Raw genomic sequence first — 14,064 nt, 5'->3', positions numbered from 1 at the left:
TTTGCTAGAAAATAAGACTTTAGGGGGCCCATATAATTTATTCACATTTTTTTATATGTGTAAACAAGGATAGGATACTCTTGACAGGAGCTTATGAACAAATTTTTTTTTTTAAAAAATATACCCTTTAGTACAGAATAAATATCAAGGGACCATTTTAAACATGATTCTGGTAGGTCTCTTATGAGCCTACTTTTCAGAAAAATTTTATATGAAATTTCCTGATTAAAAAAAAAATCTAAAGTTGTAGATTTAAGTTGAAAGAATATGGTTGGTATGTGAGGCAAGGTGTATGCATTATACGGACTGATGCACCATGTAGCATGTACAAAAAAACCTAAAAGACATCTATCCCACACTGCAGGCAAGATATAAGAGTGCATAGACAAGAGAGTTTTTCAGATCAGACAATGAAAGAAGACACATATTCACGTAAACCGGTAAGTTGTAAGCAACATATACATAGGCAAAGCTGATTCACAGAATGCAAACAGGATCAATTAGAAATTGTACTGTGATAGCCACATATTTTGGAGAAAAATTCCCAAGCCAGACGAATGTGGATTGGGATAAAAACATAGGCGGTATACACCACCATAGCAAAAATGGTCAGTAAGATGGTATTGAACATGGATTGCTCCCAGGGCTCCAAGACAGCACAGCAGCTAATGATTTGGTATTGATAGTAGAGCCAGGAGAAATAGTCCTTCACACGCTTGAAATCCATTGTTGGCTCCTTCAAGCTGCAGAAAGTCTGTCCTGTTAACAGATTAGAAGAAAAATAAAATGAGGAACCAAACACAGAATCTCCTTAGATTTTCATGATCTTAGCATGTTAAAACCTTTAAAAGAATGTCAATGATCATTGGATGGATTATTTATATGAATATTATATTAGAAATAATTCCCAGTATATTAATCATAGGAGCTCATAATATTGCCACTATGGATAATAATTACTACCAGGATTAATGGCAGCAATATTATTAATAATAGTAATAGTTATCTAAAAATGATAATTGTTAGTGGATAATCTAGTGAAAATACCTAAAAATCAAGGCTAACCACATTTTCTTTAGCTATGTAGGCAAAGAGTGAGAAGTGTGAATATTCTATTTCCTACAACCTGTATTCTGGAAGAAGATTTAAAGAATGGTGTGCAGAAAAGAGTTAATACAGCAAGCCTGAGGCTGCTATATTTACAAGGGTCTGCTTGCAAGTTTTTGGCCCTTGGCCAGCATCTGGGAACTTGCTTTCGGAATGTTCTCTCTGTTCCCTAATGGATAAGGATGATTCGCTATGCTTAAACTGTGCAAACACTGTAATTTTCGGTGAACACCTGCTTTATTCTGGAAGTCTGAATTTTGATAATTGTTAGGCAAAGGATGTCCACAGAACCAGCCCCAATTAAAACCCTGGTGCCGAGTCTCTAATGAGCTTCTCTGGGCAGAAGTATTGCATATGTATCACTGCACTTTTTGCTAGTGGAGAAAGAAGCACACTTGGTCTGTCCACTCATGGGAGGCAGAGAGCATCGGAAGCCTGTAAGGAGATGTTTTCCAATTCCACCTGTATCTTTCTTCCTTGCTGATCTTGTTGTACATCCTTTCACTGTAATAGTCCCTAGCTGTAAGTACAAACATATATTGAGTTTTGTGAGTCTTTCTAGTGAGTCACTGACTACGTGGGCGGTCTTGGGGACCTCCAAAGCACATGGAAGCCCAAAGTTGGGTGATCATTTGGTTTTTGGGTAAAGAAATTATGAAAACCATATAAAAATGTTTTGTTGGTCCCCAGATAGGATCACACTTACAACCACATGCATGTAAAAATTCCTAGAAAGAAGGGCATCTATTATTTCTTAAAAAAATTCTTGGGAAGATTCTGTAAGCTCCCATAGACACTATGGGAATATAAGCTGACCCTTGTGCCTCTTCTGCTTATTCCTAAGAATATAATGGTGCCACATCATCTAAGTCCACTTTGCTTACATTTACTATTCAAATCACAGTTAAAGTTTTTGAAGATAATTTCTACCTTCTGACCTAAACACATCTCTCTTTTCTTTGATTCTCTTTGAGTAAAATAAGATGTTTTTGCTCCATAAGACTAAGGACTCCTCAGGCTATGGGGAGACTTTCATGATCCTAAAGCCTGCCACAAAGATGGTCATAAGTAAATATGTGCTGAATGAATGAGTGAATGGATGAAGAGTAACCAACTTAAAAAAAAATAATTATAGATCACTCATAGTCCCAACCTAAGTAGGATATGGTTAGCTACTGTTGACTTTCAACAGCTTGGCTTTGATAAGTAACTATTTCTGACGAGGGTAATTTCCACAAAAACTCAAAATACAAAGTCTTTGTTGTGATTATCTGTAATAATGGCCAGGATAATCCAAACAAGTAGATGGTACAAACTGAAGTCATTGTGCTTTCTTATGGAAAGAAAAGTCAGCCTCCCACCTGTCCTAGAAGCCAGAGCGGGAACTAAGTAATTGGATTGAAATGCCTTGTCCTGGTCGGTGGACCTTGGTTAAGAAGTCACTTCCAACATTCTTTTTCATTCCTAGCTCTGGCTGCAGAGAAAGAGCAGGCCAATAGAGTTTGGTCTCAGAGGAAATGAATGACAAAAGTGGTCATTTCAGTGAGCAATATTATCCAAGCAACCAACATTTTCCACTAATAGGCCAAAATGGAGAAAATTAGGAGGTATCACTATTTGAGCTTTTAGGCTGTCCTACTAGACAACTGTATATTTCAAACTAAACTTACTTGTTTAAAGATCTCATTTACGGCTACCCATATTTGCTTCCTCTTCATTACCTAGATATGGTTCAGGGTGACACTGGGTAACTGTTCGGGAGTGTGAGAAAACATTCATCAGGTATCACGTCCAGGCTGTACTAGGCAAAGTTGGGAGACTGATAGCTCAGACAGGCACAGACCCTCCCCTTAGGAAGCTTCATCCAGTTGAGGAGAAAGGTAGCAATCAAGTGGTATACACAAATATGTATATTAACTACATTATGCCCTTAACGAAAAGAGCAGCATATGAGAGGCTATGGGAAACCTGATCCAGTCTTAGCAAGTCTTGGAGGAAGAGATGCTTGGGATAAGATCCAAGGGATGACTATAAGTCATACAGATAACATGGGTAGTCAGGTGGGGAGAATGGCCAAGAGAGGGATCAACTTATGTTTGTGCAAAAGTCAGAGGTGGGAAGAGGTTTGACAGATGTTTGCGGGGATCAGGGAACAGAGCCGTAGACACCTGGGGATGGAGAGTGGGAGTAGGAGAAAACTGAAGAGAAGGGGGTGGCCAGAGTTAGGCCAAGCACAACAGGGCCTACTTGGATAAGCTAAGTATTTTGTCTTTATCCTATGAGTGAGGGGGGCTGTGGTGGGTTTGAGACAATAAGGCGTTAAGCTCATATGGACACGTGGCCTTCTCTGCATTCTAAAGCCAAGATGAAAGGATTTTCAAGACCAGTCATTTCAGAAAATCTATACCTCTGCTGTCCCAAGGGTGTTACTCATTCAGAATCAACCTCCTACCGAAAATCTACTTAAAATATTCTTAATACTCTTTTCACTTTTATAAATGAGATAAATGACTCATTTAGAAATATCATTGACTTTTTCTCTATACATTTTAGCTTTTAAAAATACACACAACAAATTGCCTGGCCATAGCTTTCTCTTCTATTTTTAACTTTTTTCTTTTTTAGTAGTCTCTACCCCAATGTGGGGTATAGATTTCTCTTCTAAAATTAAATTTCTTGCTTAAGCAGCCCCGATGGCCACCTCGACTGCAGTCTTGTGAGAGACCGTGAGCCAGAGGCACACAGCTAAGTTGTGCCCAGATTCCTGAGCCACAGAAACCGTGAGACAGTCAATGTTCATTGTTTTCAACCGTAAAAACCAATCAATCGAACAGACAAACAGTAGATCTGAAGCACACCAACGTACATTCACCAGAGGTGGATACCTGGTAAGACTTTGACGTATACTGCTAACAATTTAAAGAATCAAGGTTTTAAAAGTTTTTCTTGCCAGTTTTCCTGGCCCCTGTGTCACATCCCAGGCCCCTGTGTCACTTCCCAGTTCTCTCAGGAGCCAGCTAGGACATGTGAAAAGGCTTGTACCGCCCCATCTCACTTCTGTCTCCTGAAGCCTAGAAGTCAACAAAAGGCATTGATTTCTCCCCTCACTTTGATTCTTTTTTCCCCTTATTGATGAAAAGCAATTTTAAAGATGGTTTATTTGTTCCTTAGCTGGAAAGGTAACGATACAAATTAGTCACGGGGCGGAAAAGTACAGCATAAGAAATATCGTCAATAATAACTGTAGTAACTTTGTATGGTGACTACACTTACCGTGCTGAGCACTGGTGAGTGCGTTGAATCACTGTGTTGCACACCTGAAAGTAATATAAGATTGTATGTCAACTACACTTTAGTTAAAAAAAAATTACTAATGCAGCCGGGAAAAAAAGGAAATAGAATTATAGTACATTCTAGAATCTACGTGCATTTTTACGGAATAAAAGAGGATAGTGTTTTATAAAACATTAAAAAAAAAGAAAAGGTGAGAAGAGAGAGTTGGTTATGATTGGTAAACCATCTGTTACAATCTATTGTTAGAAAAACACTATATTTAGTTTCTAGATTTGCGTAGGTAATATATTTCTATTTCCTTTTGAGCCCATTTTAAAATTTCCTATGGGAATACATCCAAGATTTTAAAAAAAAGTATTTAAGATGAGTAATGTGGGTAGAAGAATTCACTCATTCATTAACAAATGCAATTTGAGTACTACTGTGTGATTTCTTCTGAACAGTGATGGCTTCAGAAGGAATCTATCCCCAAAATGGCAGTGTAGACAGGAGATGCTCTTATAGGCAGCACGCTGGACCATGTAACAAACACGCAGTGGATGAGGGGTCAGGAATGAACACCACATGGGGATAGGACATGGAAAGATGCTAAGAAGGAAACTAGGAGACTAGGCTGAATTTGGGGAAACAAGATGGTAGAAATGTCATGAAAGGAATTACCCATAGGTAACTTAGAACTGGATGAGAGCAAACATCTTAACGTCTTAATTTCTCACAATGAAATGTGGAATTCGTTTGCCCACTTCCTTAAAGACCTAATGCCCTATCCCGGCAAAGCTAAACAAAGGACTTAAAATGATAACTTTACTCAAGAACACAACAAATCTCCTTGTTTTCAGTTGTGTGCTTTTGAAAGGTGATTTCCATACATGGAAATGAGGGAGGCAGTAGTTTGTTGCCTTTAAAAAAAAAACTTCCCTCTAAACTTGATGATTTTTAAAACCTTCCTAGATCTTTAAGGAAGTTGTGCTTTTGTTTAGGGGCGGCATTGCTTAAGCAGATAGTGATATGTCTTCGGGGGCCTAGATGGGTATGACTGACAGCTGAAGCTGAGTGATGGGTACACCCTTGGGTGAACTGGGAGGGCTGGGAACCCCTGTGGAACACAAAGCAATTGAAGCTCCAGGTAAGAAGTAGGGGGTGAAGCAAAGGGCAGCAGCTTTACCTGGAGAAATGGACTGTGAAGCCTAAGGAAAGGCTTTCTCTGGGCCATTGTTTTAAAAACATGAGGACCAGTGTAGGACCACATTCTAAGGTGCCTAATGGATTTGATTTATCAGAGTTTCTCTAGTAATAATAGCAACAAAAGAATTTATATTTTCAAAGGATCTTCTATAGTTTGAAAAGTGCTTTTTTTTGCATTTGCATAATGCAGAGTATGGGCTTGGGAATAAAGATAGATGTTGGTTCGGGGCGCCTGCGTGGCTCAGTTGGTTAAGCAACTGCCTTCGGCTCAGGTCATGATCCTGGAGTCCCGGGATCGAGTCCCGCATCGGGCTCCCTGCTCAGCGAGGAGCCTGCTTCTCCCTCTGACCCTCCCCCCTCTCATGTACTCTCTCTCATTCTCGCTCTCTCAAATAAATAAATAAATCTTTAAAAAAAAAAAAGATAGATGTTGGTTCAAGTCCTGACTCCTCCACATACTGGCTGTGTGACCTTGGCCCAGTTACTTAATTGTTCTGGGTCTCAATTTCCTCACCTGTAAAATGGAGACAATAATCCCTACTGTTTAGGGTTGCTGGAAGGATTAGCAGAAATGCAAGCAAAACATCAATTCAAAGAGTTGCATATGGAGGAAGGACACAGATAGGAAGATAGAATCTAACTGGAGAAAGCCTTCCCTTCTTCCCTCCCATCCTTCCTTTTATTTACTGAAAATAATTATTGACATGCTGGTAATTGCACTAGAAACTGGAGATTCCATGGTGACAGTCATCATTGCCCTTGAGGATTATAATTCAACTGAGTATATTCTACCAATCTACATTAGAGATAATATTTACCATATATAACAGGTAGCTAAAGTGAAATTCAGAATGTTAATGACTGGATGGACTATAGAGATCCCCTAGACCAAATTACTCATTTTAAAGAAAAGGACCAAAGGGATTATAATTCAACTGAGTATATTCTACCAATCTACATTAGAGATAATATTTACCATATATAACAGGTAGCTAAAGTGAAATTCAGAATGTTAATGACTGGATGGACTGTAGAGATCCCCTAGACCAAATTACTCATTTTAAGAAAAGGACCAAGTCTATGGGGCTGATATCAAATTGATATTAAATTGGTTGACATTGAAATTGGTTTGTCAAACCAAATTGAAGTGACTGGACCAGGTAGAGAACACCCGGTATCTTGGCAGTTGACACTGGATGAATGAAGTGAAAATTCCAGTGAAGGTTTTCTGTGGTGTTAAGAGACTTAAAGTTGAGCAAGGACAATGGACTCAGGTATGTAGGATATCTGGAAGACCTCAGCCCCTACCCTCTGTTTCCCCAGACTCTTTCCTGAATTCCCACCCTTCAGATGCTCCTCTGACCAAATGAGGATCTGGATGCCTATTTATTGCAAATGTTACTGGGAACTAGCAAAAATTAAGGTTCTTGTTAGTGATGCACATCTTAGCATGGCTTTACCCATGCTACGATATGCAAAATAATAAATTGTTTTGTTATTATGATTGGAGAAACTCTGATAATTGGCTTTACCCATGGCTTGACCCAACTTGGTAAAGCAGAGTTTTACCAAGCAGAGGGGAGGAAGTGGGAGAAGGATTATTAGAGTCCTGGGAGACACAGGAAGAGACTGAATACTGAAGGGAATCCAGCGAATGAACAAGGATACTGGGGCCCTGGAAAATAGTAAGGGCTTGGAAGTCCCCTAAGAAGTTATCTTATAATTGATTGGAGAGTAAGTGACTATTTTTTATTTCTGAATGTCACTGCCCTTTTATCAACAGGTGATGATTTTTTCCCCCTCACTCGATTTGTGTACAGTGAGGAAGGAGATAAAGTTGCACCTCTTCTCCCAGAATGAACGGAGAGGACCTGGGACTTATGACCCACATTACTCAGGGGCAGGACTTTGTTCTGGTCTGTATGGACAAGAAAGAATACATACAGCAACAAGAAAACCCCATGTGTTCCCATGAACCCATGTGTATGAGTCATGAAACGAGAGCATTGTGAAGGGAACGTGCAGGGAAGGAATGAAAAGAGGCTGGGCTTGCTCAGGAAGTTCTGTGTTGTTGTTTTCTGTCCATGAGAACAGGAGTGGCAGGAGGTTAGGCAACTGCAATGAGGGGGAAGCAACAGGTGGTTTGGCAGGCTGGAATTGACCTTGTGGACATTGCAGAGGCTTGATCTTGCAGCCCTCCTCCACCTAAAGAAGGTACTCCAAATTACCGGATTTTCTCAGTGTGGGATCTCCCTTTCTAAACATTAGCTAAAAATGAATCTTCCCTCTTGGGGGGAGAAAAACCCTAACACATTTTGGGTTTGGGTTAAATTTTGGGTTAAATTTACTTCTAAAGTGTCAGAATCTGGGGCTGAGGAGAAAAGTCAGAAAGATCTGCAATTGATTTTGAGTTAATTCCTTTCCAACTTACTTAGAACTTTGTGTCAGTCACTTAGCTTTTGTGTGTGTGTGTGTGTGTGCTTCATATTTGGAACCTGAAAATCTGAGATGTGAAAAAAGTGTCCTGCCTGCTGCAGAGAGAGATGCTGTATCTAAAAAGAGACTGTGTCTGTACTCAGAAGTAGCTTTCTTTGGAAAGAAGTCAGTACTTTTTACTCAGGTTCAAGCCTCCCTTTGATTAAGTAATTCATTTTTATTTTTCTTAAAGATGTTATTTATTTGTCAGAGCGAGAGAGCACAAACAGGGGAAGCAGCAGGCAGAGGGAGAAGCAGGCTCCCTGCTGAGCAAGGAGCCTGATGTGGGACTAGATCCCAGGACCCTGGGATCATGACCTGAGCCGAAGGCAGACACTTAACTGACTGAGTCACCCAGGGGTCCCTAAGTAATTCATTTTTAAAAGGAGCAGAGTGATTTCCTCCCAAAGAGTACTGTTTGACAAGGGGGATAAAAAAGTAAATTTAAAGTGGAGAAGACTGATTAGCACTACCTCAGCCAGTGGATCAAGGCCAAGATCAATAGTGATAAATGATGTTGATGGTATGTATCCATGATATCATGGCATGAAAATGGCATTTTACCTCTGTGGTCTTCCCCCAAATAACCCACAACCTCAGTGTAATCATGAGAAAAAACATCAGACAAAATTCCAACAGTGTAGCATCCTGCAAAATACCTGATCAGTACTCTTTAAAACTCTCAAGGTCATCAGAAGCGAGCAAAATGTGAAAACCTGTCACAGCTCAAAGGAGCCTATGGAAACATGACAACTAGATGTAATGTGTTATCCTGGATGGAATCCTGGAATAGAAAAAAAGGATATTAGGTAAAAGCAAAGGAAATATGAGTAAAGTATTGGCTTTACTTAATAGCATATCAACATTGGCTCATTAATTGTAATACTAATGTAAGGTCTTTTTTTTTTTTTTTTGAGAGAGAGAGAATGAGAGACAGAGAGCACGAGAGGGAAGAGGGTCAGAGGGAGAAGCAGACCCCCTGCTGAGCAGGGAGCCCGATGCGGGACTCGATCCCGGGACTCCAGGATCATGACCTGAGCCGAAGGCAGTCGCTTAACCAACTGAGCCACCCAGGCGCCCCTAATGTAAGGTCTTAATAGGAGAAACTGAGTGCAGGGTATGTGGAAACTCTCTGTACTATCTCCTCAATTTTTCTGTAAGTCTAAAGCTGTTCTAAACAATTAAGTCTATTAATTTTTTGAAAGCAAAATAATAATTAGGGAAGTCTTGAAAGGTCCAGAGTTATCCCTATTCTAAACTCCAATGAACTAAACTCTGCTCTTCTGGGAACATCTTGTTAATAACTCTGAACATAGTTAAATAATACCCTTTCATAAAGGAATGGCTTTCAAACATTTTTAAACAGAATAGGGAGGGAAAGTACATTTGCATTGTGATCCAGAGTACACACACACACACACAACACACACACAGCTCTATAACTGAAACAAACATCTCTCACAGTATTACTCTACAGTGCATGCTACTTTCTTTTCTATTCTGTTCTGTTTGATTTAATTCTACTGTATTCTATGTTATTCTCTTTGGTCATTAAAAAATATCCCAGTTGTGAGCTACACCAATTATAACCTACAGTTGGAAACACCCTGCTTTAAGGCTTAACTCAAGTGCTAGCTTCTCTAAGATGCCTCTGCACTGGCCAATATGGCAGCCACTAGTCACATGGGGCAATTTAAATATTTAGTGCTCAGTAGCCACATGCAGCTCATGGCTACCATATTGGACAGCATGGATACAGAACATTTCTGTTATGGCAGCAAATTTTATTGGGCAGTGCTGTGGATTCTCTCCATATCTTGCTTGGACTAATGAAATAGCCTACAAACTTATCTCCTTTCACCTTACAATCTTCCATCCTGATGCTGGAATTAACTTCCTAAAATCACAGATTAATTCCTTTGCTTGAAACCCTTCAATGGTTCTCCATTTCCTATGATATGAAATATTCCTTTAAGGCCCCTCATGATTTCATTTTTCTACCTCTCCAGCAGCATCTCTGAACTCTCCCGCTAAATTCCATTCACTCTTAAGCTTCCATGCTTTTGTTCATCTTTTTTTTTTCCTAGAAATGTTCTTGTGCCCTTTCTCTTCTAGATAAAATCCTGTTCACTTTCAAGACCTAGCTCCTATATTCTCTCTTCTACGAAACATTTTCAGGAAACTACCCTTCCTGAGGAAAATATATTGCTTTCGTTTATGTGTTTTAATTGGAACAACGTTTCAGCACTTATACCATATTATAATTAGCCATGTAAAGTTTCTTCACTAGACTAGGAGGTCTTTGAGAACTGGGAATATGCCCCAGTCATCTCTTTATCCCCAGTGCCTGGAATGTGGGATACTTGCATGCTGGCTGGTGAGCTGGTTGGCTAGCTGGCTGGCTGGCTGACTGAACTGTAAGTGGGGTGAGGGCAGGGAACACACTTGTACTTATTTAATATTTCCATAGCACAGTGTGGGCTACATAAAAGGTACTTATGAATTCTCATTGTCTGCTTTCAGGCAATGAGTTTTAGGCAGATTGTTTTTTGCAAATTCAGTACAATCTGTCTTTTTGTAGGAAGGAAAGAAGCTGGTACTAAATTTTTTTCAATGTAACATATGCTTTTTTTTTTTCTCATACTGTTTAAAGTTCATGGACTCTGGGGAATAAAAAAACAAACACTTGTGAAGTGGTTTTAAAGCCCATTAAAATGGCTTTTACAAGTGCTTACTCTAGGTGAGTAATAATTTAAGATTGGTAGGTAGAAAAATTGTTCTAATAGAGAAAAATCCCAGGATGGGAACATCTGGAGACCTTAACTGTGTTCTAGCTTACTCTTTTCTATTCATTCATCCATTCATTCATTTTGCTTCATATTCCTGAATAAGTTCCAAAATCTTCTGGGTCCCAGCCTCTTTATGTAAAATGAAGATAATCATAACTGCCTCCAAGTGTCTCAGTGCTGCGGTAGGGAATGTAGGGGTAGGTTGTGAGCTCTTTAGAAGTCATTGTCATGGTCCTAGTAGTGTTTGTTGTTGTTCCTTGTGGATTGGTACAACTTTAAACTGTTTGCAAGATTTTTCCTAAGTTAAGAGAGTCAAAATGTCTTTGTCAAATAATGGTTACCTATAATGGAGTGCCGTGTATATTTTATAGGAAAGAAACCCTCAACCCTTATTTGTGTTCACTAGTTGAATTGTCTAGTAATGTTTTTGAAAAAATAAACACATGCATATAGCGATTACCACAAACCACCACTTGAAAGGCATTGCAATCTCTAAGCACATTTTCAAATGTGTCTTGGGCAGGGCAACCACATACCTTTGTGTGAGCTGTGCCCTGCGCAACCTTACGTAATAGTTCTTGTCTTGGGGACCTAATTGCAAGTTGCTGCTTTACGTGAACACAGTTTGATTCACAAAGATACAAAGTTCTTACAATTAATGGCAAAACTTCATATTGTGTCTATGTCAGAATCAGGCATAATAGCAGTTTATTGGTTTCCCACTTTCCAGATATCTTGCTCTAAGTTTTCTGTGGATGACTCCAGTGTTTTTTTGTGCCTCACAGGAAGTTCCATCCTTGCTTCACATTTTCCTGTGAATTTCCGTACATCTTAGAATACTCTCCAGCCATCCTTTGGCAACCAATGCCTCATGCTGATACCCAGGTTAATATTAGCAGTCAGACGAGAAGTGATGGATTTGAATAATTCTAGGCTCCTCGGAGAGGAAGAAACAAACAATTGTAAGTCAAAGCATGTTACTGCTTTGGGCAACTAAGTTACTCTAAATTGTCTAATCCTGTACTTAGAAGTGAGTTACTGAAATAATGTACTAAAAGGAAAAAGTCTCACCAAAAATTTAGCCAAGTTGTTGTTAGTACAGTGTTGGTTTGAATTACATGCAAGAGCAGAGTGTCTTTGTGGCTATCTGAACTGACCTGATTGCCTCCAATTGTCATTGACACTAACAAAAGCAGCACAAGAGAAAACATGTATTTCCAGCCCAACTATTTATTGAGACTGCTGGGCAACATGGCATGTGTTGAATAACTGTAATTTCAAAGTAATCCTTATTGTTTGGCATATTCTGACAGATTCCAGAGGGATTTATGAATTAAAGACTTCTGCCCAGGAAAGAAAATTTGGAATTTGACTTTAACAGAAAATTTCATAATAGTTTAAGAAATACTAAGTTCACATTAGATCAGTCTCTATGTTGTGTAGCTATCAAAAAGAAGATAAATATTTTGAAACTAAAAAAGAGCAGTAAGTACATTCATTATGAATAGGAAGAGAAATTTGTAACAAGTGGGATGATATATTTTGTGTTGTTCCTGGTGTCCTTTCATTTACTCATATAGAAAAGAGCCAAGTACCCCTGTTTATTTCTGCCCAAACTGGAGTGGAGAGTAGAATTTCTGAGCCAAGCTTTTAGCTAGAATGTCATTTCTTAGGATGAACCTCTTTATTACTATTTTTTAAAAAATTTTTATTAACATATAATGTATTATTTGTTTCAGGGGTACAGGTCTGTGATTCAACAGTCTTACACAATTCACAGCGCTCACCATAGCACATACCCTCCCCAATGTCCATCACCCAGCCACCCCATCCCTCCCACCCCCCACCACTCCAGCAACCCTCAGTTTGTTTCCTGAGATTAAGAGTCTTTATTACTGGGCGCCTGGGTGGCTCAGTCATTAAGCGTCTGCCTTCGGCTCGGGTCATGATCCTCGGGTCATGATCCCAGGGTCCTGGGATCGAGTCCCACATCGGGCTCCCTGCTCGGCAGGAAGCCTGCTTCTCCCTCTCCCACTCCCCCTGCTTGTGTTCCTGCTCTCGCTATCTCTCTGTCAAATAAATAAATAAAAATCTTTAAAAAAAAAAAAGAGTCTTTATTACTATTTTATTAAAGAAGAAGAAACCGGGGCACCTGGGTGGCTCTGTCGTTAAGCATCTGCCTTCGGCTGAGGTCATAATCTCACGGTCCTGAGATCGAGCTCCACATTGGGCTCCCTGCTCAGCGCAGAGTCTACTTCTCCCTCTCCTTTTCCCCTCCCCCTAGTCGTGCTTGCTCTCTCTCTCTTAAATAAATAAATGAAATCTTAAATAAAATAGTCTGAACAATATATATTTTTTGTCATTAAAAGTTATTGAGATTCTCAATTTGTAGTGGGGCATGACTAGCTGAGCAAAATTACATAGATGTACCATCCAAAGCTGAGTAAATAAATAACCCCAAATGTCTTCAAATAATAATTCTTTTTTTTTTTTTTAAGATTTTATTTATTTATCTGAGACAGAGAGAATGAGAGAGACAGAGAGCACACGAGAGGGGGGAGGGTCAGAGGGAGAAGCAGGCTCCCCGCGGAGCAGGGAGCCCGATGCGGGACTCGATCCCGGGACTCCAGGATCATGACCTGAGCCGAAGGCAGTCGCTTAACCAACTGAGCCACCCAGGCGCCCTTCAAATAATAATTCTGAGGTCCCAGTGGGGTTCCCTTTCTCTTGACTTTTAGGATACAAGAGGAAAATCAGGAACTGCCAAACTACAAATAACCTTCTGAGAGGAGGGATGACATGTTTACGTGTATTCCTGGCATCAGTGAAAGTCAGTATACAGAATACATACAGTACTTGGGGGAATTGTAAATTCTATGATATGCTTATTTGGTTTTGACAGTGATGTGAAAAATGGGGCTTATAAGACCCCGGTACCCAGAGCACTTAAAAAGAAGTAAGAGTGGAAAAGTGGTTAAATTGTCTGGCCGAAACTTTTCTACTGTCATTACAGAGCCCTTTCTAGGCAACTGTATTCCAGGCACATCATAACAGTTCTGCTTTGTGTTTTCTTCCCCAGCTCTTGGCCATCAAACCCACAATTTTTTTTTTTTTTAAGATTTTATTTATTTGACAGAGAGAGACACAGCGAGAGAGGGAACACAAGCAATGGGAGTGGGAGAGGGAGAAGCAGGCTTCCCGCGGAGTAGGGAGC

General features: G+C 39.8%; 1 non-coding gene across 2 annotated transcripts in view; it reads right to left on the bottom strand.

The window, feature by feature from the left end:
- Nucleotides 1-726: 726 nt before the first annotated feature.
- Nucleotides 727-14,064, bottom strand: part of LOC110591770 — a 29,734-nt gene continuing 16,396 nt past the window's right edge. The window contains exons 4-5 of one of the 2 annotated variants that reach the window (XR_006541061.1): nucleotides 4,381-4,424; nucleotides 727-759 (exon numbers count right to left, since the gene is read on the bottom strand). This is a non-coding gene — a transcript (uncharacterized LOC110591770). Of the gene's footprint in view, nucleotides 760-4,379; nucleotides 4,425-8,720; nucleotides 8,846-14,064 lie in introns of those variants that run through there. The other variant, XR_002481052.2, reaches the window with a different exon arrangement.

This window comes from Neomonachus schauinslandi, chromosome 1 (assembly GCF_002201575.2).
Source record: "Neomonachus schauinslandi chromosome 1, ASM220157v2, whole genome shotgun sequence".
In the NCBI taxonomy this organism is placed as follows: Eukaryota; Metazoa; Chordata; class Mammalia; order Carnivora; family Phocidae; genus Neomonachus; species Neomonachus schauinslandi.
The sequence above is the reverse complement of the archived record's forward strand: the minus strand, read 5'-3'. Positions and strand labels throughout refer to the sequence as shown.